At 37.7% G+C, this 24,703-nt stretch overlaps 1 protein-coding gene across 3 annotated transcripts in view; it reads left to right on the plus strand.

Annotated features, from left to right (window-relative positions):
• Positions 1-24,703, plus strand: part of fam222aa (family with sequence similarity 222 member Aa) — a 245,401-nt gene that overhangs the window by 122,497 nt on the left and 98,201 nt on the right. For all 3 annotated transcript variants that reach the window (XM_073951075.1, XM_073951076.1, XM_073951077.1), the window contains one exon: positions 30-83. The gene's annotated coding sequence lies outside the window, so the exon portion shown is untranslated. The remainder of the gene's footprint in view (positions 1-29; positions 84-24,703) is intronic.

The raw sequence follows: 24,703 nt of genomic DNA on the forward strand, positions 1-24,703 counted from the left end.
TATATTTTTTGCATCTTTTCTGTTAACAGGTAGTCAAGAGAGCTCCTACAAGGATGAGGAAGAACAAGTCCAGAACACTAAAGGTCAGGCAGTATGATTTCATGCACTGAAAGCATTGCTTTAGATAATTAATATTGATTGCACAAGATGCTGACTTCAAATTTATACCATAATACCAATACCAATACCTGCATACATTACAAGTGATTTTAAAATTGACATTTATCAAAGAATTAAAATGAAAATGAGTTCTACTTCCTGCATTCTATCTAAACACCCGCATTCATGTACATAAAAGAGGAGTCTTAGAGCAGATAAAAAAACAACCCAGGCTCATTCTGATTACGTACCGCTATGTACATTTCTGGAGAGAACAAAATACATGCCAGGAGCTAAGTTTTTTTTGCAGTTTTTGTTTTTTGAATCCACCTGAAGTTGTGTATGCTTTTTCAGATCTCCTATTCCCATCGCGAGTGCCATTTGTGCCTGCTGTTCTTACGTAAGTCCACCAGAGGCTGCTGTTGACTGACTAATTTACTGACTGACCAACTGACCGATCCCCCCACCATTCCTCTTCCCTAAACCCAACCAACAGTGTTTAAAAGAGCATCGGTTGACCCAACTAACTCCCTAAACCCAACTGCAGTGTTTTAAAAAGCAATCCAGAAAACGAAAAGCCTCCTGATTTTTATCACATTCTCATCCTTTTATTTACAAACTTGTAACAATGGGAAAGCCATTCATATGGAGGTAAGTGGTCAGCTGGTAATCGCAAAAAAGGAGCGGCATCATACTGCCCCGTAGCGTATGTTTTAAAGATGAAATGCAGCCGTATGTACTTCTGGCTACATAATTTGTGATCTCCAGAAATGTATATGAGGCTACGTTTTCAGAATCAGCATGTGTTGCAAAAACAGACCCACAGAAACTGATGACTCAATCAGGCCACATTTCCACCTTTAGCTGCACAGTGACAGTGACCTGTCAACCCAAGCTTTCTTTCAGTTTGTACGTTCAGTGACCGCACAAACACTTGTGTCCGGATGACACCGTGTCTGTGAGTGTGCCTCAGTGTATGTGTGTGTGTGTGAGAGAGAGGGGGAGAGAGAGAGCCCTTTGAAGCACACACAGCTCAAAGGCCAGGAAGGCAATCTGAGAACTTCACAGGCACACAGGATAAAATTGCCTTGAACCCAGAGGTGCAGGGAAAGAGCAATTTGTGTTCCATCTGTTCGGGTACTACCTATTAAGGACATGGGCACTCCATGCCTGAGAGAGAGAAAGAGAGAGAGAGACTCCAAATCCAATTATTTTAGTACAGTCCTATGCTTTTTCTTTTGAGGGATGGAACGTCTATATTTTGTTTTGATGTCATTTTTTCCTCCTTAAAGACCAAGTCTCTGTCATCCTCTTGACAGGAGATCCTCTGACACTCAGGATTATGGTGCACAGGCTATAAGGTATAGGTCAAAAGTAAACTGCCTGCTCTGTCAGCATTTGCAAAACATGGAACTGGAAGAGAGATGCGGGCAGTTTTTTTGCTCTATTGTTTCAAAACATTGTGAGCTGTCTACCTAGATGACATTTACCATTTTAAGGCATCACAGGTCCATTCTTAATGTTCCTGAAGATCTTTTAAAGTAACATCATATACTTTTCTTTTGCTTGTGCTAGCAATTTAAAATAGTGGATGAAATAAGAATACACTCCAAAAATTATATTAATGGTTTTTTTTTGTTTTCAATAGTTTACAATTACTGTCTACTTTTTTAGTTACACCTTACTAGTACCAGGTTGGACCCCCTTTTGCCTTAAGAACTGCCTTAATCCTTCGTGGCATAGATTCAACAAGGTACTGGAAATATTCCTCAGAGACCTTGCTCCATATTGACATGTTTGCATCACACAGTTGCTGCAGATTTGTCGGCTGCACATCCATGATATGAATCTCCCGTTCCACCACATCCCTAAGGTGCTCTATTGGATTGAGATCTACTGAATGTGGAGGCCATTTGAGTACAGTGAACTCATTGTCATGTTCAAGAAACCAGTCTGAGATGATGCTGAGATCATGCTTTATGACATGGTGCATTATCCTGCTGGAAGTAGCCATCAGAAGATGGGGTCATACACTGTGGTCATGTAGGGATGGACATGGTCAGCAACAATACTCAGGTAGGCTGTGGCATTGACACAATACTCAGTTGGTACTAATGGGCCCAAAGTGTGCCAAGTAAATATCCCCCACACCATTACAACACCACCGCCAGCCTGAACCATTGATACAAGGCCGGATGAAGCAATGCTTTTTTTTTTTTCAAATTTGCTTTAACAAGCAGTTGGACAGGTGTAGTAAACCTAATAAAGGTCCTGTGTTCCTAGATTAAAAGGATGTTCTTTGGAATGACATATCTTTAATGTCTTATGCAGTGCTGCTTGTTTTCTGCTTCATAAAGGGATAGATTACCCAAAACTGAACATTCTGTCATCATTTACTAACCCTTTTCTTGTTTCAAATCTGTTTACCTTTTTTGAACCACACATATATACACACTGCATGATTTATTACCATTTTTTTCACTTAATCAGATGACAATTAATAATCTGTTTCATCAAAGACATCATTTAAGTTCAGCTCCAATTCATTGTAGATGCATGTGGGATATTCATTAATACATTTTCTTTTCGACTTAGTAGATTATTAATCTGGGGTCACCACGGCGGAATGAACCACCAACCTATCCAGTATATGTTTTTACGCAGCGGATGCCCTTCTAGCTGCAACCTGTCACTGCGAAACATCCATACATTCTCATTCACGCTCATACACTACGGATAATTTTGAACAGAAAATAAGATATTTTGAAGAAACCTGGAAAACTGCAACCAATGACTTCCATAGAGTTTTTTTTCCTATATGAAAGTTTATGGTTACATTTTTTTAGCTTTCTTTGAAATATCTAATGGAGCAAAAAATGAAATAAGGCTTGGTAGCACTTGAGGGTGAGTAAATAGTGAGTAAATGTTCAGTTTTGGGTGAATTATCCATTTAAGAGTATTTTTTTGATCAAGCCATATTTTACTCACCCTCATATAACTTATTCAGATTTTTAGACAAATAATACATCTTCGAGAGTGTCCATATAAAACTGGGTACAGACAGGCCAGTTCCAGAAAAAAAACCCTGTGGGTGCTTTTGAAATCAATGATCTTAGCTAAACATTATGTGTTGATTGCAATGGTTATCACCATATCTGTTATTGCTACTGGGTCAGTTGGCATTTCTGTGTGTAGTTGGCATGTTCTCCCCATGTTTGTTCTGGTTTTCTCCAGGTGCTCCAGTTTTCCCCACAGTCCAAAGACATGTGCTATAGGTGAATTAGGTAAACTAAATTGGCTCAAGTGTATGTGTGTGAATGAGTGTATAGGTTTTTCCCAGTACTGGGTTGCTGTTGGAAGGGCATCCGTTGCTTAAAACATGCTGGAGGTTGTAAGTTTGCGGTTTGCAAAAGTCGCTGGTCCATTCCGCTTTGGCGACCTCTGATGTAGAGACAAAGTCGAAGGAAAATGAATGAAATTAACAAATAAATGTGGATTTTTTTCCTTCTAATTTCCTTAAGGGACACTATGGCTGTTTCTCAATATGCATTTTTCAGCGATCTTGCGTCCTCGTGTTCTTGTGTAAAGTCATCATCAACCGTCAAAGTTCTGTTTCAAAACTCAAGACTGCATGAACAGAGGATGCGTGAAAGTTACCGGATGTGTTCTTGATATCGAGGACACACCGATGCAGACTTGAGCACCAAACTTACTCAAGAAGTTCCAGAAGTCCTTGTGATGGGTTAAAGGAGGTGGGAAGCGCAGCATTTTGTGTAGATTTATTATTAAAGTTCAGAAATGTAACTTATTTTTCTGAAAGTGAAAGTAAACATTACCATGAATATATTTATAAAGGCATAAACACATTTTATTACATTTATTTTAGATTTATTTGCTGAAATTTGTATTAAAATCTGTTTTATTTGTATTTTTCAAAGTATATTTGTTAGGTTTTGTGCATGCTATGCATATATTAAAAAGCGGAAAAACAGTAACTCATTGTGTGAATTCTGTAATGTTTAAATAATCTGTTAAAAATGTGTGAAAGTCATGTGACCATCAGGAAGAATGCAGCATCTACTTTCTCAGAGGACAAGTTCTCTGTTCTCGCTGTCTTACGAGTTCGTTCTTCTGAGGTGACCTGGCAAGACCGATATTCACAAGAACATAAGTCCGTTCTCAGTATTCTTGGAATTGAGAAACAGCCTTTGATGCACAGGATAGAACTTTCTGAGGTTACATTTCAGTCAGGATGCGGCATTGGAAGCTGCAAGATCCTTGCTCGGTTTTGGAGCCAAGCTTTTGTGTTATTAAAGATTCCTCTCCGAGACATGAGTGATGTGAATGGATTGGTTCTCTTAACTTTTCACCCTCTGCTGAATTAACATAACACTAGCCAGGAGGGAAGTGTGTTGCCTGGGCAACGAATTGCCACCATTTTCAGTGGGATCAGAGTTGCAAACTGCGAAGGGTAAAACCTTTAGCATCGGGTAAAAGACAGGCCCAGACGGTCTTACGGCTGTCAGAGCCTCCAGAGAGAAGGGAAATAGAGTGGCGGAATTGCTTTGGCAGTTGATTACATGGCCTTAAAAAAACGGAGAGATTAAAACGCTGCATAAAGTCACCCAAAGGTAATCTCATTTTATCTGATGTGACTGCGGAGTTCTGGCTCTTTTCTCAGTAGGAAGTCTCAAAGGATCCGTGATGGAAACAGAAAAGAGCTGAAATCCTGCGAGTCCTACATTCGTCTTGTCGTCTGAGCGAGCTGAGTCTCGGACTGCGAGGGATTCGCCGCTAATCAGCCAGGCCTGTTCTCGGCGGGGAACAGTCACTGATGAGAGCCACTGCAGATTAAAATGACGCATGATTGTAGATTGCGAGCATTTCAAAGTGTCTGACATTATAGCTGGGCTGCATGATGATTCCTCACACCCTGCGATTTAGAGGCTGCCAGACTGGAAGGGCTGTTTTTTTTTGGGTTTTTTTGGCTGCAGCTCCCGTCCAATCAGGGTCACATGATGACAGTGACATTCTTCACCTTCGTTTAGAGGTGTGTGTGTGTGTGAGTTTTCAGCAAGAACCCAATTAAAGCTTGTTGGGGGAAGGATTTCTTGACCCAGCCCAGCATTAGTGAATGACAATAGCTGTATTGAGAGAGACGCGTCTCCTGACAAACTGATTTCCAGGTGCTAAACAGCCTGCAACACCTAAACACCTCCACGAGAAAAAAGGAGGGGAGGGAGACTGAGAGACGGGGGTCTGAGATATTAAGAGAGGCAGAGGAAGTGCAGGGATGTGGGTGGACGGACGATTAGCAGCCGCTGTGCTTTACGAGGAGCGGATCTGGCCTCTCCTTGTGCCAGCTGTGAAACAAATTGTGTTTAAACGCAGTAATACAGTAAGGCTGGAGCAAAAGATGGGGATTTGCACACAAAGACTGACTGACAGATGGAGAGGCAGCCAACCTTTAAGAAAAAGTGGAAGGGAAAGACAGAGGAGTTGGATAAATAGATAGACAGAGAGCTAGGTTCAGAGGATCTTTTAGTGGGGCATTATGCAAGATTTTCAGGTCAGAAATGAGCAGGTGCTATGTATGGTGCATATGTGTAGTGGCTCAGTGGTTAACACTGTCACCTCACAACAAGAAGGACACTGGTTGAAATCCCGGCTAGGCCAGTTGGCATTTCTATGTGGAGTTTACATGTTCTCTCCGTGTTCATTTCCTCCAGGTGCTCCAGTGTCCCCACAGTCCAAACACATGTGCTATAGGTGAATTACGACGAAATTAGCTGTTGTGAGTTTGTGTGTGAATGCGCGTTTCCAAATACTGGGTTGCAGCTAGAAGGGCATTTGCTGTGGCGACCCCTGATAAATTATGGACTAAGCCGAAGAAAAATGAATGAATGAATAGATATGTGTATAAATCCATCTAACTACAGCAGTCAACATTTGATTTGGATCATCACCTATCATCAAAGTCAGCCTAAAACTATTAAACAGCACCCATTCGTGTCTTAGGATGGATATTTGCATGACTGCATCACTAAAAACAACATGAATGAATTAATCCATGCTTTCATGCTATTTTTGACAAACTCTGATACTACTATCCAACCGGTGCAGCACAATTTAAACCTATCCCAGCAAACAACTTTGTGTTTAATAGAAGTCAAATAGACATCTAAACATAAACAACTTGGCTTAAACAAGGCTAAACTTGGGCTTTCAGTGAAAATCTAATAGACGTCTAAGAATAGCCCAAAACTAGACTAGTCATCAAATAGAGAGATTAGACAGACTTCACATGTGTAGTCATTCATTTCTGTTTATTTGATGACTAGTCTAATTTTGGCCTAGACAGCTATTAGAATTTTCTCTGACAGCCAAAATTTAGCCTTGTTTTAGCCAAGATGACTATGTTTAGACGTCAATTAGACATCTTTTGAAAACAAAAAAACGTTTGCTGGGATTAGACCAGGCAAAACTTTTCTAATCTGATGTAAACTCAGTTTCCTGTTCTTAACTGAAAGGAGTGACACCGGTGTGCTCTTCTGCTGCTGTAGCACATCTTCTTCAAGCTTCGATGTGTTCTGCATTCAGAGATGCTCTTCTGCAGACGGTAAGTTATTCTCTAAGTTATTGCAGGCTTTCCATCAGCTCAAAGCTGTCTGGCATTTCTTTTTTGACCTCTGGCATCAATGATGCATTTTCATCCTCTGAGCTGCTGCTCTCTGGATATTTTCTTTTTTGGGGCCATTTTCTGTAAACTCTAAAGACGGTTATATGAGAGAAAATCCCAGTAGATCAGCAGTTTCTGAAATACCCACACCAGCCTGTCTGGCACCAGCAACCACACCACGTGACCACCTTTCTTCCCCATTCTGTTTCTTGGTTTAAATTTCAGCAGATCATCTACATCAGGGGTGTCCAAACTCTGTCCTGGAGGGCCGATGTCCTGCATATTTAGTCCCAACACCAACTAAACACACCTGAACCAGCTAATTAAGCTTTTTCGTAGTATACTAGAAACTAACCGGGAGGTGGTTTACAGGTTGAGCCCTATGTGTGCACGTGCCTGAAGCTGGGGTGTGCCACTGGATGTTCCAACGCATGAGAGTTTGCACTCTCATGGCTGGGATGTGTGTCTGCCAGTATGCCAGAGTAATGTCAGAGTATGCCAGAGTAATTGGCGATAATTGGCAAACACTGAAAAAGCAGAAACTAAGCTAAAGGAAAGTGAGGGTGACACCCCGTTTACACTAATACGTTTTAGCTGTAAACGTTTTGCTTCAGTGACACCTTCTATCCACACTAAGTTGGAGTTTTCGAGCTCCGAAAACTGAGCTTTTTGAAAACGCTGAAGATGCCATTTTGGTTTTAAAACACTGTTGCTGCTTGTTAGTGTGGATGGGGGAAACAGAGACATCTGAAAACGGTGGCGAAGGTGTGGCTGCAGACATTCGCCTATACTGTATGATTGGGGCTTTTTGTCAGTATTAAGAATGCAAAGTTCAGTCTTGCATCCTCTTATTGAGGTAAGACTTTGCAACTTTCATATGGAAAACAAACTCCTGAGGACACGTCGGGTAAATCTTCAATGGGAACAGTGTAGCCTACTTTATAACCTCATTCACATCACCCAGGCTACTGTTTCACTATCTTAACAGTAAAATGAAAACATGATTAAAAGGAACTGCCTATTTTCATTTTGATATTAACTTAACAGACACTAAATGTTAAGGCGTCATGTAGCTACATATTTATATGACCGTCATCTTCACTGTATACATATTTATAACAAAACAGAGCCATAACACAACTCCCTCCTTTCATTTTCTTCAAAAAATAAAAAATATACCCTCTCGTTTGCTAAATATAAGTTTTAATAATCAATAATTTAAAAAAAATAAGTTTATACAGTATAGAAAATAAAGGCAAGCAATCAGTCAAATGTGCAGAATCAGTGTATGTAGTTAAGTAAATTAATATATTAACTTATTTTTGTGCTCAGACAAAACAGTTATCTGAGAACAATTAATAGATTCAAAAGACCTAAGAGTCGTAAGATAGAGACAAGAGAAATTTAACATCACGTTTAACAACTATAGTGAGCTGAGATCCAGTGGTAGGTTCTTGATGAACCATCAAACGTGCACTGCTCTCACCTGGGGAGGTGTGCTCAAAGCACCCGCTGACTGCCTGGAGCTCAGGCATCCACATATGCTGCTGCAGTGCATGCCAGTGTGTGTGTGTGTGTGTGGTCATGTTATGTGCATTTTCTGCAGTGAAGTGTGGATGGAGATATTTTCAGCAATGCTAGGTTAAACGCCAGTGTGGACGTGGATCGTTTTCATTCTAAAACACAGTTTTAGAAAATAAAACGTATTAGTGTAAAGGGGGCCTCAGGGCTGGGATGTACATCTGCCAGTATGCCAGACTAATGCCAGAGTATACAAGAGAAATTGATGCTTTATTCTGTTGCAGCAACCACTGAAACAGCAGAACCTAAGCTTAAGGAAAGTGAGAGTGAGTAACCGATAGAAACCGTTGAGCTGGTGGACCTAATAAAGTGGCAAATAAGTTTGTAACTCTTTTCACCAAAAGCCAGAAACCTCAAGATCAGCAAGTCATGTCTTATTTTTATTCCCGTAATTTGTCAAAACAACATGAAGGAAGGAAAATATTTAGCATTATGTCAATAGTGTGGCGAGGCAGTGGCGCAGTAGATAGTGCTGTCGCCTCACAGCAAGAAGGTTGCTGGGTCGCTGGTTCGAACCTCGGCTCAGTTGGCGTTTCTGTGTGGAGTTTGCATGTTCTCCCTGCCTTCGCGTGGGTTTCCTCCGGGTGCTCCGGTTTCCCCCACAGTCCAAAGACATGCGGTACAGGTAAATTGGGTAGACTAAATTGTCCGTAGTGTATGAGTGTGTGTGTGAATGTGTGTGTGTGGATGTTTCCCAGAGATGGGTTGCGGCTGGAAGGGCATCCGCTGTGTTAAAACTTGCTGGATAAGTTGGCGGTTCATTCCGCTGTGGCGACCCCGGATTAATAAAGGGACTAAGCCGACAAGAAAATGAATGAATGAATGTCAATAGTGTACATTTTTCCGAATAAATGTTTCTTTTAATTTTATTTCTTCTCATATTGATTTTACTTGCCTGATCTATGTATGCAAATGACTCAGGTTGGCATTCTGGTGATGGGGTTATTGAATATAAAACAGCTCTGCAGCTGAGATGAAAAAAGACAAGAGAGGTAAAATGGGTAAAATGTGTACACTGGGAGTAAAAGGAAAGTGGGAGGTACTAAAAGAGGGCAAGCGAAGTGGCAGACATCAAAATTGCATTGAGAGGAATGGAACAGCATAGCGAAACAGAGAAAAGCAAGCATATTAACGGGCATAAGCGGTATGCACAGAGACACCCCTCCAACAGCCAAGTGACACAGTGAACTGCAGGGAAGGGGGGCCAGCGGAAGAGCAAGCATGGAAATGAGCACCTGGAGCTTATTTATCTAAAAGCTTCTTTCAGCTCGCACTTTTTATGGCATAGCAGGAGCTGACTAGCAATAAAAACCACTTTGTGAATCAATTATGTCCCTGGAATGGTATATGGACTATTTAATTGTACAGCTCTCCATCCTGTAACTTTACTAATTGCACAGCACTTCCTTCAGCTGGGCTCCCCCTCTAGTGCTGATTGCATGTTACTTCGTTCTCTCTTTCTGTTGTGTTTCTAAGCATCTAATCCAGTTCTTCGCCATAAAACCGACTCCCTGAGGCAATATGGGGCAGGTAGTTAATAATGCACATATTTCAGACCAAGTGTTTCGTGCTGAAAGCGGAGAGACTGTGACATTTCTTGTTTTATTCAGGTGCAACCCTATTCTGAGAAAAGTCTTGTAATAAACCATAATTCTGAGGGTCAGAAGTTCCCAGGTTCCCTTAAAGCATGCATTGCATTTTTTGTCTGCTCTGCTGAAAGATGTTTCGTGAATGGAGTTAATAAAAGTGCCAGTTTGACCCTAATCAGACACACAATTGGTAATTATGAAGCATGCAATGACTATAAGAATATCCCATTTTAGTCTCAAAGGCAAAATGCGAATTAGTTGAACTTTAATCTGAACAAAAGTTCAGAAATCCCGCCGTGACGATGCAGGGGTCTGATTATAGGAGCTGGAATGAAAATTTCTTCTTGAATGCGATCAGACGCCCGTTTGAATTGGAGCAGAAGTGTATACTAATGGCGAAGCAGGGTGGAGCGTTCCTCATTTGGACTTTGCACCTTTGGTATTGTATCCGTCTCGCCTGCACCTATCATCTTTTAAAAACTGAGAGATGGAAAGAGATGATGATGCTCCGAGAGAGAGAGAGAAAGAGGGAGAGAGCGGATGAGGGCACTTAAAATCCCAGATGGCAGAGACGACCTGTCAGAATTAATGGTGCTCTATCAGGTGAGAAAGGAGGTGTGAAATTGGTCAGAGCAGAATGTTCTCCAAAATCACACATGATCAGTCTTCCTTTATCTGACCTCAGCGAGGGACAATAATGATGAACTGCACTTCTAAAAACACCTGATCGTGGATCATAATGGTGAGTGTGATCCAATGCTTGATATGGCTTAAAATAGACATATGTACCCATATAGAGTTTCATTCAGAAATGATGGTACACTTAAGCTGATATGTACAGTATTTGATTGCATTAGAAAATTAAATATTAAATATTTGCATTGCAAAGTTCAGAAAGATGTCTTAACAAAGTAACTTTGACAGAACTTACTTTTTTGGGATAACAATCCCTGTAAAGGCCCTGTTTACACTTTTAGATGAACAAACCCATCAGTTTGCATACAACTACGAAAGGAGACAACTAAATACACAACAGATTGCAGCAACTTTACTTTCTGCTCTTAAAGCCATTAAAATACAACTGTGGGTTTGTGTTTTTATTTTATTTTAACACTAGAACTAGAATTCTAGGTAACACTTCACAATAACAGTACATGAATAATGATGTGTTAATATGTAAACTTAACATTACTTTATTATGAACTAATGATAAGTTAGGGTCTACTCACACTATGCTATCCGAACCGTGCCCAGGCCCGTTTCCCGGATTGTTTGAGAAGTGTGAGTGCGCTGAATCGGGCTCAAGCACGGTTCACTTGGCCGGCCCTGGCCCAGTTGGAAGAGGTGGGCCTGAGCGCGGTTCACTTGGGCCCCAAACTGAAAGCGAGACGTGACTTTAACTGTTTCATATGGATTTATTAATCATTCTTACTGTTCAATGAACGCAAACTGCCCTAGATTATTAAAAACTCCTGACTGCTGGACAGCTGCGCACCTTCAGCAAACCTCATTACTGCAGCACGAGGGCTTTATGATTGTTTATGAGCGCCAAAAGTGACGGATCTGTACGGCAAAATGTCTGACTGCGTGTCACTGCATCCCTAAGGACTGTTTGGAGAAATATTTCACTGCTCGTAACTGCATATCAAACGACTGAAACGATACAACTAGAGAAATCTCCTCTGTGTTGAGCGAGAGCGCTTCTCTACTGAACAGCGCAGCATCGATGACAAAAGCGTGCCCAGGCCCGATTGTAGTGTGAGTGCGGGCCGTCGGGGGAGACGGGAGGGGGGACATGCGTGCTTTGGCCCGGTTCGAGGCAACTGTACATATTGTTAGTACGGCCTTAATGTATGTACTAATCATGAACTAACTTGATCTACAACATGAGTCAAGTGAGATCATGTGTGAATAACAGCTACATTAATACTTGTTAGTACACGATTGTTTGTTAATGAATAAATTAATTGCCACATTATTGAACATTATTGTCACCATCATGAACTCATAATATGTTAATGTAAAATTATATCATGACTTTACTTGGAGGGGCACATCATCATTAACCCATTGTTATCTACTCATGAACTCCTTTTGCGTGTCCGTCTAGTGCATTAACACTGAATAACAATAGAAATGTGTTCTGTCAACATCAACAGTTTAAACATAGGAGTTCATGAGTAGTTAAGGATGAGTTAATGGTGATGTGCCCCACCAAGTAAAGTCACAACATATTTATACATCAACAGCTCATGAGTTCATGTTGGTTACATTTAGCTTCAAATTAAGTGTCAATTAATACATTAATTAACAACATGTACTAACAAGTAATTAAGGTAGCTGTTATTCACTCAAGAACTCTTGTGACTTATGCTGTAGTTAAAGTTAGTTCATGATTAGCGCGTGCCTTAACACATCATTAGTTCATAATAATGTTTAGTTTACACAAATGCATCATTCTTTATGTACTATTATTGTAAAATGTTAACGAATTCTGAATCTACTGGCCATAGCGCTCACTCTGATTGTTAATATAAGAAGTACAGAATTTAATTTTTGAACTTTATTGAGATTTTAGAATTAAGCAATACATGTCTGTCATAATATTAGTTACTAGACCGCCCCCAGAGTTTTTTTTTTTTAGTTTTAGAAAGTTATATTTTTGTTAGTAGAAAGTTCTTGGTAACAGAGCAATGGGACAAAGTAGCAAATGGTGAAATGTGTTTGGTCAGTTTAACCATCATGTGTTTTGCAATTTCAATCATAAAAACAATGTTAGAATGAAAGGGTGACACAGTGGCGCAGTAGGTAGTGCTGTCACCTCACAGCAAGAAGGTCGCTGGTTCAAACCTTGGCTGGGTCAGTTGGCGTTTCCGTGTGGAGTTTGCATGTTCTCCCTGCGTTCGCGTGAGTTTTCTCCGAAGAAATGTCCAAAGACATATGGTACAGGTGAATTGGATCCAGGCTAAGTTGTCTGTAGTGTGAGTGTGAATGAGTGTGTATGGATGTTCCCCAGAAATGGGTTGCAGCTGGAAGGGCATCCGCTGCGTGAAACGTGTGCTGGATAAGTTGGCGGTTCATTCCGCTGTGGTGACCCCGGATTAATAAAGGGACTAAGCCAAAAAGAAAATGAATGAATGAACGAATGTTAGAATGAAAAATACAGACGTTTAGGAAAAGTCATAGGGACTTTAATAAAGCTATTAAATTACAAAAAAAATTAAATGGTCAAAATGAACTTAATGAAAATAATCGAAGCATGCTTGATTCAACAACATGTCCTGTAATTAGGCCAGTAGACCAAGGTTAGGTGTTTTTCTGCCGTTACTTGAATGCTGTCAGCCACATGACTAGTTACAAATGTTGGATTTTGGTTGCCATACTGTCCCTGACGAATAAATGTCAGTATTTGATGTCAATATGATGATGGTTTAAGATATTGGCTTGAGGTTGGATTTTGGTCACTTTCCAACACAATCTAAATTGAGCAAAATATAGACATCATTTAACATTGTTATTCAACGTAAAAACAACATTGTCCTTAGATGCTTGCATTGAAATCTAACCTAATTTTAATGTGACATTGTGTGTCTGCTTTCCTCACACTCGACATCACTTTGGCTGGAGATTTAAGACACAAGATTACAACCAATTAAACAAAAACAGTGACTATACAGTATTTACTGTACTTTTTCTGTGATAAACTGCTCACACAAACTCTGCACGCAGACCTTGAGATCATAGTCCTCATTAATGTTAACCATTCAACACTAACTGCCTTACGACTGCTGTCAGACACAGAGATCTCATGTTGTCAGGCACATTAATGCTCAGTCCTCTGTTAGAGTTCTTTTAAAAAGCCAAGCGTGATGCTGACACACAGCGTGCTGAAAAAAAAAAGCCTAAAAGGCCTGTTGCTGGCAGCTCTGTCCAAATCAGCTGTTGATTACTGAGAAAACTGGCAATTCACTGGTGGCTTCTGTCAAAAGCGAGACACTTGGTGTCTGCAAGAGTCTTTTTCTGTAGGAGGACACAGCACTTTGTGTCGTGATCTTTTGTTCAGTTTTCTGGCCGTGCAGCGTCTGTGACTTGCAGTTGTTTTGCATCTTAAAAGGAGATTGAGCTTTAGAAACATTTTAACTGCTTTATTTTCAGTCCAGGTGGCTGAAGTTCCCTTCACATTCCCAGATAAAGGTAATCCAGACTGAATTCACCTTTCCTCGCTGGATGGTCTTATCTCATCAATATCCCTTTGTTATCTTACCTGGATCACACCTGTCTCTTTGTTCTGCAATGGAAAGCCGGGGGAGTAAATGACTTTTAACAGATTCCTCAGGTAAGCAGACCCGGCGGAGCCAGTGTGGGCCTTCACACCCAATGGTTTAACACTCAAACAAAGCCGAAACCCTCCACAATGCAGCTCTTCGGTTATACTATCAGGGAGCGCAGTCATTGTCCCAATAAAACGCCCTATCTGTATTTTCCATCTTAAATGCAAACTTTACCTATTGTAAAATTTCACTCATACTTAACCAGAGCTCTGCATAGCACAATCTCCCTCTCTCATGAAAGGGTGTTATTAAGATAAAATAATACGTTAAAAGATTATAAAGTGACACCGACATTATTTAAATAGTGAGAGATTAAGAGTACAATGGTGCCTCACACCGTGTCCTATCCAGGTGCAAAGTTTGGAGTGACACGTAGTTTGTCTGTCCACACTGAAAGTTAAATGCAACGTGGCACTATACAATAGCATATTAAAATATGTATGATATTTAAAATACAGGTCAGGTTAGGGCAGTCAGTTTGTTTTCAGTTCTCTCTGAAGGTGGAGTGTTTGTGCAAGAACACAAATCAGAGCCAAGTGAAACTAATGTGCAGCTAATTTAAAGTTTGGGAAAGTGATGTGTAGCATGATGTAATGAGATTCAAAGGGTCTCAATGAATGAAACCTGAACACAAGTGGTCACAAGAGACCAGTTGTTATCAGATCACTGAAAAGGTGTGTTAATATCAGGTGAAAAAAAAAGACCTGTCTGTCTGTAAGGTCTATACACTTTCAGTAACACTAAAATAATGGTCCATTAGTTAATGTTAACGTATTTACGAACATAAACAAACCATTAGTGCCACATTTATTATTTTTGTTCATCATTGTTAATGTTATTAATGTAATTTGATTTAAAAAACATTAGTTTATGTTAGTTCATATTAACTTATGGTGCATTAACACACAAACTTTGTATTTTATTAATGCATTAGTTAACACTGACCTATTATTAATAAATGCTTTGCAAGATTATTCATACTTAGTTAAGGTTAGTAACTAACATTAACAAATGGATTATTATTCTAAAGTGTTACCAAACATTCAAACCTTGAGGCTTTTTAAACATTTTGTTGTTAATATCAAGCCAAAAAATTGGTCTTAATTATTCATTCATTCATTTTCTTGTTGGCTTAGTCCCTTTATTAATCCAGGGTCACCACAGCGAAATGAACCGCCAACATATTTAGCAAGTTTTTACGCAGCGCATACCCTTCCAGCTATATATATAAAGAATAAGAATAAGAAATATTATCAGACATACTGTGAAAAGTTTATTATTTTCTTATTTATTATATTATTTTATTATTTATTTTTTCTATGTTGACTCTTCTCAACAAATATCAGATTTTTTAAACCTTAATTTCCTTAATGGTTGACTGTCATGGTGAAAAAACTACTAATCATTTTGAGCAGTGTGGCTCACACGATGACAAATACACATTATGTTTATGGGGCCTTGGCCAAATTACTGACACAATAACTATGTTTTGAGCATGAATGAAATGTTTTGGGGGAGTAAATACATTTTGCAGACATGCAATAAAGTTCTGAAGTTCCAAAAACAGTTTTGAGGTTTGCACTCACAGTTTAGAGAATGTAAAGACTGTTTTGAAGAATGCGCCCAAGCAGTTGAGAAAAACTGTACAATACAACAACCTTCCTCTGATTTCCTAATACTAATATTCTCTTATCTTCTATTTATCCGGACCATCTTTATACTATGCTCCTATAGCGTTTTAACCCTCTTTCTGAAGAAAATCTGACCTTTTATATTGTTTGATGGATGGATGGATGGATGGATGGATGGATAAATGGATGTATGGATAAATGGATTGGTGGGTGGTTTTCAAATAGTCCTGATTTTATATATCTATTCTAAATATCTTTTTTTCATTCATTCATTCATTTTCTTTCAGCCTATATCTTATTTATTCATTAGTCCCTTATTTATATAAAACAGGTAAATGTCCGTTGGTTGCTTTGAATGCGTCTATTGTCCTCATTCGTGCGTCACTTTGGATGTAAGCATCTGTCAAAATATTATGTGTAAATTATAGCTTGGACCCTTTAAATTAGTATAAGAAATGACTTTATAAATCCCTTTGGTCTCCTAACAATTAGACAACGCTCATAAACAGCACAATTAAGCTCACTTGTTCAGCTGACTTGCATGGAAAACATACATCTCTCATTGACCTTTAGTGCTGAGCCTGAGGCCACACAGCAGCATCAGCCACCTGCAGTGTGTGTCTGTGTGTGTGTGTGATACCCGTGACCCTAAACCCAACTCCCAATTTCTCAATCTCATCAGATCACATCAGCGGCTCTTTTTTTTCAGCTTGATATCTATTTGCCCTTGCCCTCCTCCATGCTCTCTATCATCCCATTGCCCTCTTGTTCTCAGTCTCTCTTTCCCTCTCCCTCTCTCTCTCTCTCTCTCTCTCTCTCGTTCTCTTTCTGTCCTCTGACCACCTGACACCTTTTCAGATGTTGGCAGACAGCACACGTTTCACCTGGCAGCGGAATTCAGTGATCCAGCCCTATCGATGGCAGATAAATCAATGTTATCTCTTTTTCCCATGCCTCTGTTTCCATCGATTTCTCTCTGTTACCTTGCAGTTTGTGAAGACTTGAACCTCGCTCAATTAAACTGCCTTACTTCACCAAAGGAACAAACCGAAACACAAGGGCTGAGGACAAGATGAGGAGAGAAGGATCAAGGAAAAGGGTAAAAGAGGGTTTCTTCAGTTCAGACTCAATTCCTCAATGCAGCAGAAATATCAAGTGACAGTTCTGTCAGAATGAGCAGTTTATCCAAAGCACAGATGGGGCGTTTTTACATTGTGCGTCTCAAAAAGCTAGTGAGTCATATAAATGCTATTTACTGAGACAACCGTCCTGAAGTGCATTTCCCAAACAACGACATATTTTGCAGCTGAACTATCATAGTACGATGCATCGTTTGGGGAAAGAACAATGTAGTGAGTAGTGTTTCCCAAAACCGTAGTTTCTCTGTCACAGATCCATCATTTGAACGATGTTGGTTATAATGTAAAACGCCCATAATGATGCTCTAAATGGAGTGGAGTAACTACTTCTTTAAAGAAAAACACCATCATTTTTTTCTGCAAATTATATTGTTTTTACACGCATGTGCATTTAAATAAAAAAAATCTTTTATTGTTTTTGGTAAAAACATGCACTCGTTTGCCACATTAATTGAAATATATATAAACGGCACATATAGGGCCTATGTTTCCTTTCCAAATATTAGCCTATTGAGAATATTCCATATTCTTTTCTTAAACATAAAATCACTTAGCTAACATGTATTCTAATCTTATAAATTGTTAATGGTTGTACAGTAATTTACAAAAGGATTTATCAAGAAATTAAGAAAAAATCTACAATAATTTATTTATTTATTTATTTATTATTAGTAGGATATTGTTTATTCATTTATTTATTAAATTTTTTAAGGTCTATTTTTACAATTTGATACATTCAACTCTTTACATTCAACAGGGCCATGTCATATATAGTACTGATATATTTGAAGAGTTCAGATGCAAAAACCTCTAAATGCCGTCTTTTCTTCTAAAGTTAGCACTTTTATAACTTTAAGGGCAAAGATTAAGTCCTTTTTACAGTCTTTAAAGTGAAATATCTCAACATAAACAAAAAAGGCTGAGAACAATTTTAATTTTCGATGTAAATTTCAGATGACACTTAAAGGTTTTTGCATTTAAACTCTTCATTTCTTAATAAATAACCTTCTATAAATTAAAACCAGTATCGTATACTATATATTTTTGTTTTCACAAGCTTTGGAGATGTAACGTAAATTCCGCTTTTAAATAATAGGTCACCTATAGCTTTCGTCATAAGCCACGGCTACGTTCAAAGTGACATTTAAATGTTTTTTAAAGTGCAAGGGAACACAATTGTCAGTATGAAGATTGTTGAAACTGAAATGTAAAAACTACACCTAAGAGAGATGACTAATGCTTTTTTTATCATTCCTAGTTTAAATGTTGAAAGGTTTAAAAGGAATTTGGCATAGGGGGATAACTAGAAATAGAACACAACCAGAAACTATGCTTCTAATTACAGGTTTAGAGGTGTAGTTACAAGCGTACAAGTTTGCGACGCAGTTTCGGAAATGCAACCCTGTAGCATAAAATCTCATCACTCTGAGAAAAAGGATTGTGCAACGCAGGCTTACTCTCGAAACTTAGCCCTATATACATTTCTAGAGATCGTGAATTATGTAGCCAGAAGTAGATATGGCTGCATTTCGTCTTTAAAATGAACGCTACGGTGTGGTATGATGTTGTTTCTTTTCTCGCTTACCAGCTGACCACTTACCCATGTATGGACGGCTTTCCTACTGTAACTAGTTTGTCTGTTAGCTCAACACGTAAGTCAGCAGACTTGAGAGGCAGAGGGGAATTGACTGTGACAACAGGGTTTGAGTCCAACAAAGAACAGTTCCAGGAAGCAGGTGAGACGAAAGACAAAAAAATTCAATAAACAAGTAAATATCAGGGTGAGAATGTGATAAAATCTGAAAATGTGGTAAAAATCAGTTTCTTTTTCTGGATAGCTTTTAAAAACACTATTGGTTGGAGTTAGGGAAGGAGGAGGGTGGATAAGTTGATCGGTCAGTCAGTCAGTAAGTCAGTCAAATAGCGGCCTTTGGTGCATTACGCAAGAACAGCAGGAGCTAATGACACTCGCCAGAGAAATTTGAGATCTGAAAAAGCATACACAGCGGCCTTTGGTAGATTTGCGAAAACATAAATTGCAAAAAAAACGTAGCTCGTGTGATGTATTTTGTTCTGTCTAGAAATGTATATAGAGGTATGTAATCAGAATCAGCCTGGGTTGTTATTGTAAGTTGCATAAAATGCTTCGACTGGTCGTGAAAGTTAATCATTTCTATTAGATTGGTGATAAGTCAGGAGCAAAAATAGATTCTAATTAAATTATGTCTAACTTCTTGGTTAAACTAGTTATACAATACAGTCTTAACACAGAGGTTTTATGCAACCAGCATCTGGGATATTGTCACTGTACAAGTTTATTATGTTGTTAAATCTTTGGAAGGTCAGAAGAAGATATAAAAGAAAGGAAAACACATGCACAAATCTACTTGTAGCAAGGGTTTATTTTCTCATGAGCCAGACATTAAACATCATTTTTGGTCAAACTAAATCAGTAAAACTCAAAACACCTCTTATTGTTGTACAGTACAACGTTATTATTATTGCTTTTGTGAACAATCAATAAATTTGATTATATTACAATGGAAGAAACATGGGGGCTGGGCAATTTGGGCTAAAATTAAAATCTCGATTAATTTAACATTTTTAACTTGATTACAATCAATGAACGATTATTTTGTTTATTTTATGTTTTTTCCCTCATATTTCACTGACAAGTTGTGTACACTAAATATGCTCTCATCTTACAAGTGGGAGATTTTTTAATGTAGTGTGGATAACTTGATTTTAAAGTTTAAAGAAACACACATGATATACTATCTATGATTTTTTATTTAACATCAGTGCTGAACAAACGAAATTAAAAACAAACATTGCCTAAAACGTGGCTCTCCACGCCGACGATCCTTGTCACCGCTACCAAACTGATCAATCACAAAGCTTGAGCTAAGCGTTGTTGTGACGTGTACTCAATTAAAATACTTGGGTTAAAAATACCCCAACATATAACCCAATCATAGGTTATTATAGCACCTTCTCAACTATGGGTTATTTTAACCCAGTGCATTGGGTTATAAAATTTAAGCCAATGTGTTGGTTTATTTTGATTATATTTCTTTTTTTCCATTCGTATTACACTAAAAAACGTTGAGTTATTTCTTTAACGCAATGGTTGAGTTAAACATATTTGGTGCTTTGTTGGGTTATTTTTAACCTTTATTAGATTATTTAATAATAACTCAACCAGTTGGGTTAAATATTCGATGCTTTGTTGGGTTACTTTTAACCTTTATTTGGTTATTTATTTTATAACTTAACCAGTTGGGGGAAATTTTTGAATTTTAACAGTCAACTGATTTAACTGACACAGAACAGCTGTATTAATATGCGTGTAATGTTGTTTTTGCATTGTAAAGTTTATTTAAGCTCTAACGTGATAATATTGTTGTTGTTTTTTAATCAAATTACCTCTCGTGTCAAGTTTTTTTTTCTATTTGTTTAACCAGCACTCTTAAATATTGATGATACAAACACACACTTCATAGCCAATAAAACGCTTTCTCTACCTCCCGTGTTCATCTGTACAGTTTTTTGGGAGAAAAGGTACACATATTTGGGATATTCGGCTGTTATTCTTGCCTTTAGGACCTAGCGGAGACATTCATTATTTTATGCAGCCATAATTCAAAAATAATAGTAGTACTTCAATAGTAATGCCAGAATGGAAAAAACAACATTTAATCAAAGTAACTCAATGCATTGGGTTAAATTATATAACCCAATGCATTGGGTTAAAATAACCCATAGTTGGGAAGGTGCTATAATAACCTATAGTTGGGTTATATGTTGGGGTATTTTTAACCCAACTATTTTAACAGAGTACTATTGCTACTATTACTGGTATTACTATTAATTTTTATAATTATGGCTGTGTAAATTAATAACATACAGTTTTCTAAAATATTGAAAATGCTTTATTTCTATTACATTTTAAGTACCAGACACTTAAGCATTTTTATCCGTTTAATATAGAAACGGCTATGAAGTTCGCATTTGTATCATCAACAATTAAGAGGGCTGGTGAAACCGGTATAAAACACACGACACGGAGAGGTAATTTGATTAAAAACAACAAAAACAACATTATTTAGTTAGAGCTTTAAATAAACTTTATAATGCAAAAACAACATTACGTACGCATAACAATACAGCTGTTGAACAGCTGTTGACTGTTAAAATTCAAAAATTTTAACCCAACTGGTTGAGTTATTAAATAAACAACTCAATAAAGGTTAAAAATAACCCAACAAAGCACCCAATATTTTTAACTCAACCCTTGTTGTAAATAAATGACTCAACATTTTTTAGAGTGTAGTTACATTTTTTTGAGCGGTGCGCAGGTATGCGAAGACTGCGCCAGACCGTACACGTGAGCTTGGCAGAAGTTTAAAATCAGAATAATATAAGTAGAAATTATAATATAATAAGCATAAATTAGCCTAAACAGAGAGGGGTCAAGTGACTCCACACCTGGTTAAGAAAGTATCTGGAAAAATTTGATCAATTATAGATTCTGAATGTTGATTTTGATTACTTTTCAATTAACCACCCAGCCCCATAACATAACTTGCTATATTTATGACCAGAAGAGAAATGGTTGCCCCCAACTAAGCTTAGTATCTCCTGAGTTTTTTTCCCCTTCACTTTCATCAACTGGTGAAGTTTTTGTTCCTCGCCACTGTTGCCACAGACTTACTTGGTTTGGGAGTTGTGGAGCTGCGCATTGATAGATTTGCTCTTCAGTGTTTGAACTTTCAGCAGTGAAAATTAAACAACTCTAAACTGAACTAAACTGAAGTTTAACTCTGATAACTGGACTGACACAATTTCAATTTACTAGAACTTTTATGTTAAGCTGCTTTAGGACAATCTACATTGTAAAAGTGCTATAGAAATAAAGATTAATTGAATTGAATATTTAGGAATTTACATTAGTGGCAAGTCCAAATATTCTTTATTATTGTAAAATATATTAATTGTCAAAACATTTTTCAGTTTTTTCCCTTTTGATTTGTTGAATTTTTTTTGCAAGCGCATATCAGTATTACTGTTCACAGTTTAAAAACTAAAAGATTTACACATTGACCCAACAGAGATGTCCGCTGGGCTGATTTCAGATGGGAAAGGCATGGAAAGGCATTAGTCAGTGTTGCTGTCTGCTGTCAGAATTCTTCCTTAGGCCCTCGGCTTCTCTCTATAAGATCTTCCTATAGGATCTTGCCTTCTCTATAATTCTGATGCTTTCAATGTCAGACAGTCAGAATTATTGAAGGCTAAGGGAGAGGTTAAATTGCTTTGCACTGTTTTATAGAATAGAATAGAATAGAATAGAATAGAATAGAATAGAATAGAATAGAATAGAATAGAATAGAATAGAATAGAATAGAATAGAGTTGGCACGGTGGCTCAGTGGTTAGCACTGTCACCTCACAGCAAGAAGGTCGCTGGGTTGAGTCCCAGCTGGACCAGTTGGCATTTCTGTGTGGAGTTTGCATGTTGTCCCCTTTTTTCTGGGTGCTCTGGTTTCCCCCACAGTCCAAAGACATGCGCTATAGGTGGATTGGATGAACTTAATTGGCCATAATGTATGAGAGTGTGTGAGTATGTGTGTATGGGTGTTTCCCAGTACTGAGTTGCAGCTGGAAAGACATTGGCTGTGTAAAACTCATGCAGGAATAGTTAGTGGTTCATTCCTCTGTGGTGACCCCTGATAAATAAGGGACTAAGCCAAAGGAAAATGAATGAGAACAGAATAGAACAGAACAGAATAGAATAGAATAGAATAGAATAGAATAGAATAGAATAGAATAGAATAGAATAGAATAGAATAGTTGGATTGGATCTACAGGATAGTGTCTGTATTATTAAAACTAAACCTGTGTTGTGTTTCTTTCTCCATCTCCCTCTCTCTCCTATGGCCTACCTGGTAACCATGCAATCTCATCTCTCTGAGAACAATCCATCGGTAATCAATTGAGCTCGAGCTATGACATGCGTGTGGGAGAGCATTTTATCTGTTGATTCTCTAAGCAGATGACTAGACTAACATTCTGCACGTGTTTGCTCAAGTTTGATTAGAGTGGACGCAATTTGCAATAAAGATTGAACGCGAGCAGTCTGGCTGCATGAGCGCGCATAAAACTAATGAATTATGTATGCGTGAGACAAAACAAATGTGTCAAATGTCATATTACGCTGGATAATTTCCCACTGGCTGAAAAGCAGCATTTGAAACCAAGAAAAGGCCCTATGCTTGTATGTAACAGGTGCTATACGTAAAATGCATTGAATCACACTGTAGGCTAAAACTGCAGTCAATCGACATACAGTGCTCAGCATATATCACAAATCTATCTTTTAAATATATATTTTTATTAGGAAGCTATACAATGGTATATCTGTGCATATACATTAGATTAGTTAGTATTGAAGTCAAATCTGGAGCTTTTCTAACAAAATAACTTACGATAACGGTCCAAAAATTAGTACAACCAAATTTATATGTTATAGGAAAACATTAAATACAAATTTTGAATAGAGGAAAAATGAAGAAAAGCAAAAAAAAAAAAAAAAAATAGACAAAATTTAAAATTGAATTTGAAATTTTGTAAGTTGTAATTATTATTATTATTATTATTATTATTATTATTTGCAATATTTTGCTTGAATGCAATGGAAGAAACAAGCGATTTGGCCCAAAATTCAAATGTCGATTAATTGAACATTTCAACTTGATTACAATAAATGAACAATTCTTTTTTATTTATTTAATTTATGTTTTTTAAATATACTCACACATTACTAGCGAGATTTTTTGAATGAAGTTTGCATTACTTGATTTTAAAATAACTGAAGGAAACACACACTCACATACTATCTATGATTATTTATTGAACATCAGTTCTGAACAACTGAAATTAAAATGCACAATGCCTAAAACGTGGCTCTCCACGATGCTCATCCTCGTCACCACTACCAAACCAACCAATAACCAATTTTTTATGACGTGCATGGGTATGCGAAGACTGCACAGGATTGTACACGTGGCCTTGGCAGAAGTAAATATCAGAAAAATATAATAAGTATAAATCATAATGTAATAAGTCAATAAGCCTTAACAGAAAGCCTATTTAAATATTTTACAATATTAAATAATTGACCTGGAAAAATTATATCAATTATAGGTTCTAAATGTCATTTTTGATTACTTTTCGATTAATCGCCCAGCCCTAAAACATAACTTGCTATATTGATGTCCAGAGTAGAAATCATGGAAATTTCATTGTATTACCTTTCAATTTTCTAAATATGTTTGGTGACTAAAATATTATTTTAATAAACGTATCTGTTTAATAAATCAGTTTTATTTAAATTTATTTGCCTATATTCCCTGTGAAGTGGATAACATATTCTTTTTCCATATGTGGTGCACTCAATTATGCTGAGCACTGCATTATTATGAGATTCAGTGATTTATTTATTTTTATTTTTATAATAATTAGTTGCAAATGCTTTACAGTATTATCCAGAATATATGATGGCAGTCTTGCATGTAACTGCAGATGTTAGAGAATACATCCTTTAATGTATAGCAGTACAACACTATTTATAAGATGTGTATGTCAATAAATGGTTC

Source organism: Danio rerio, chromosome 5 (genome assembly GCF_049306965.1).
Source record: "Danio rerio strain Tuebingen ecotype United States chromosome 5, GRCz12tu, whole genome shotgun sequence".
Taxonomy (NCBI): Eukaryota; Metazoa; Chordata; class Actinopteri; order Cypriniformes; family Danionidae; genus Danio; species Danio rerio.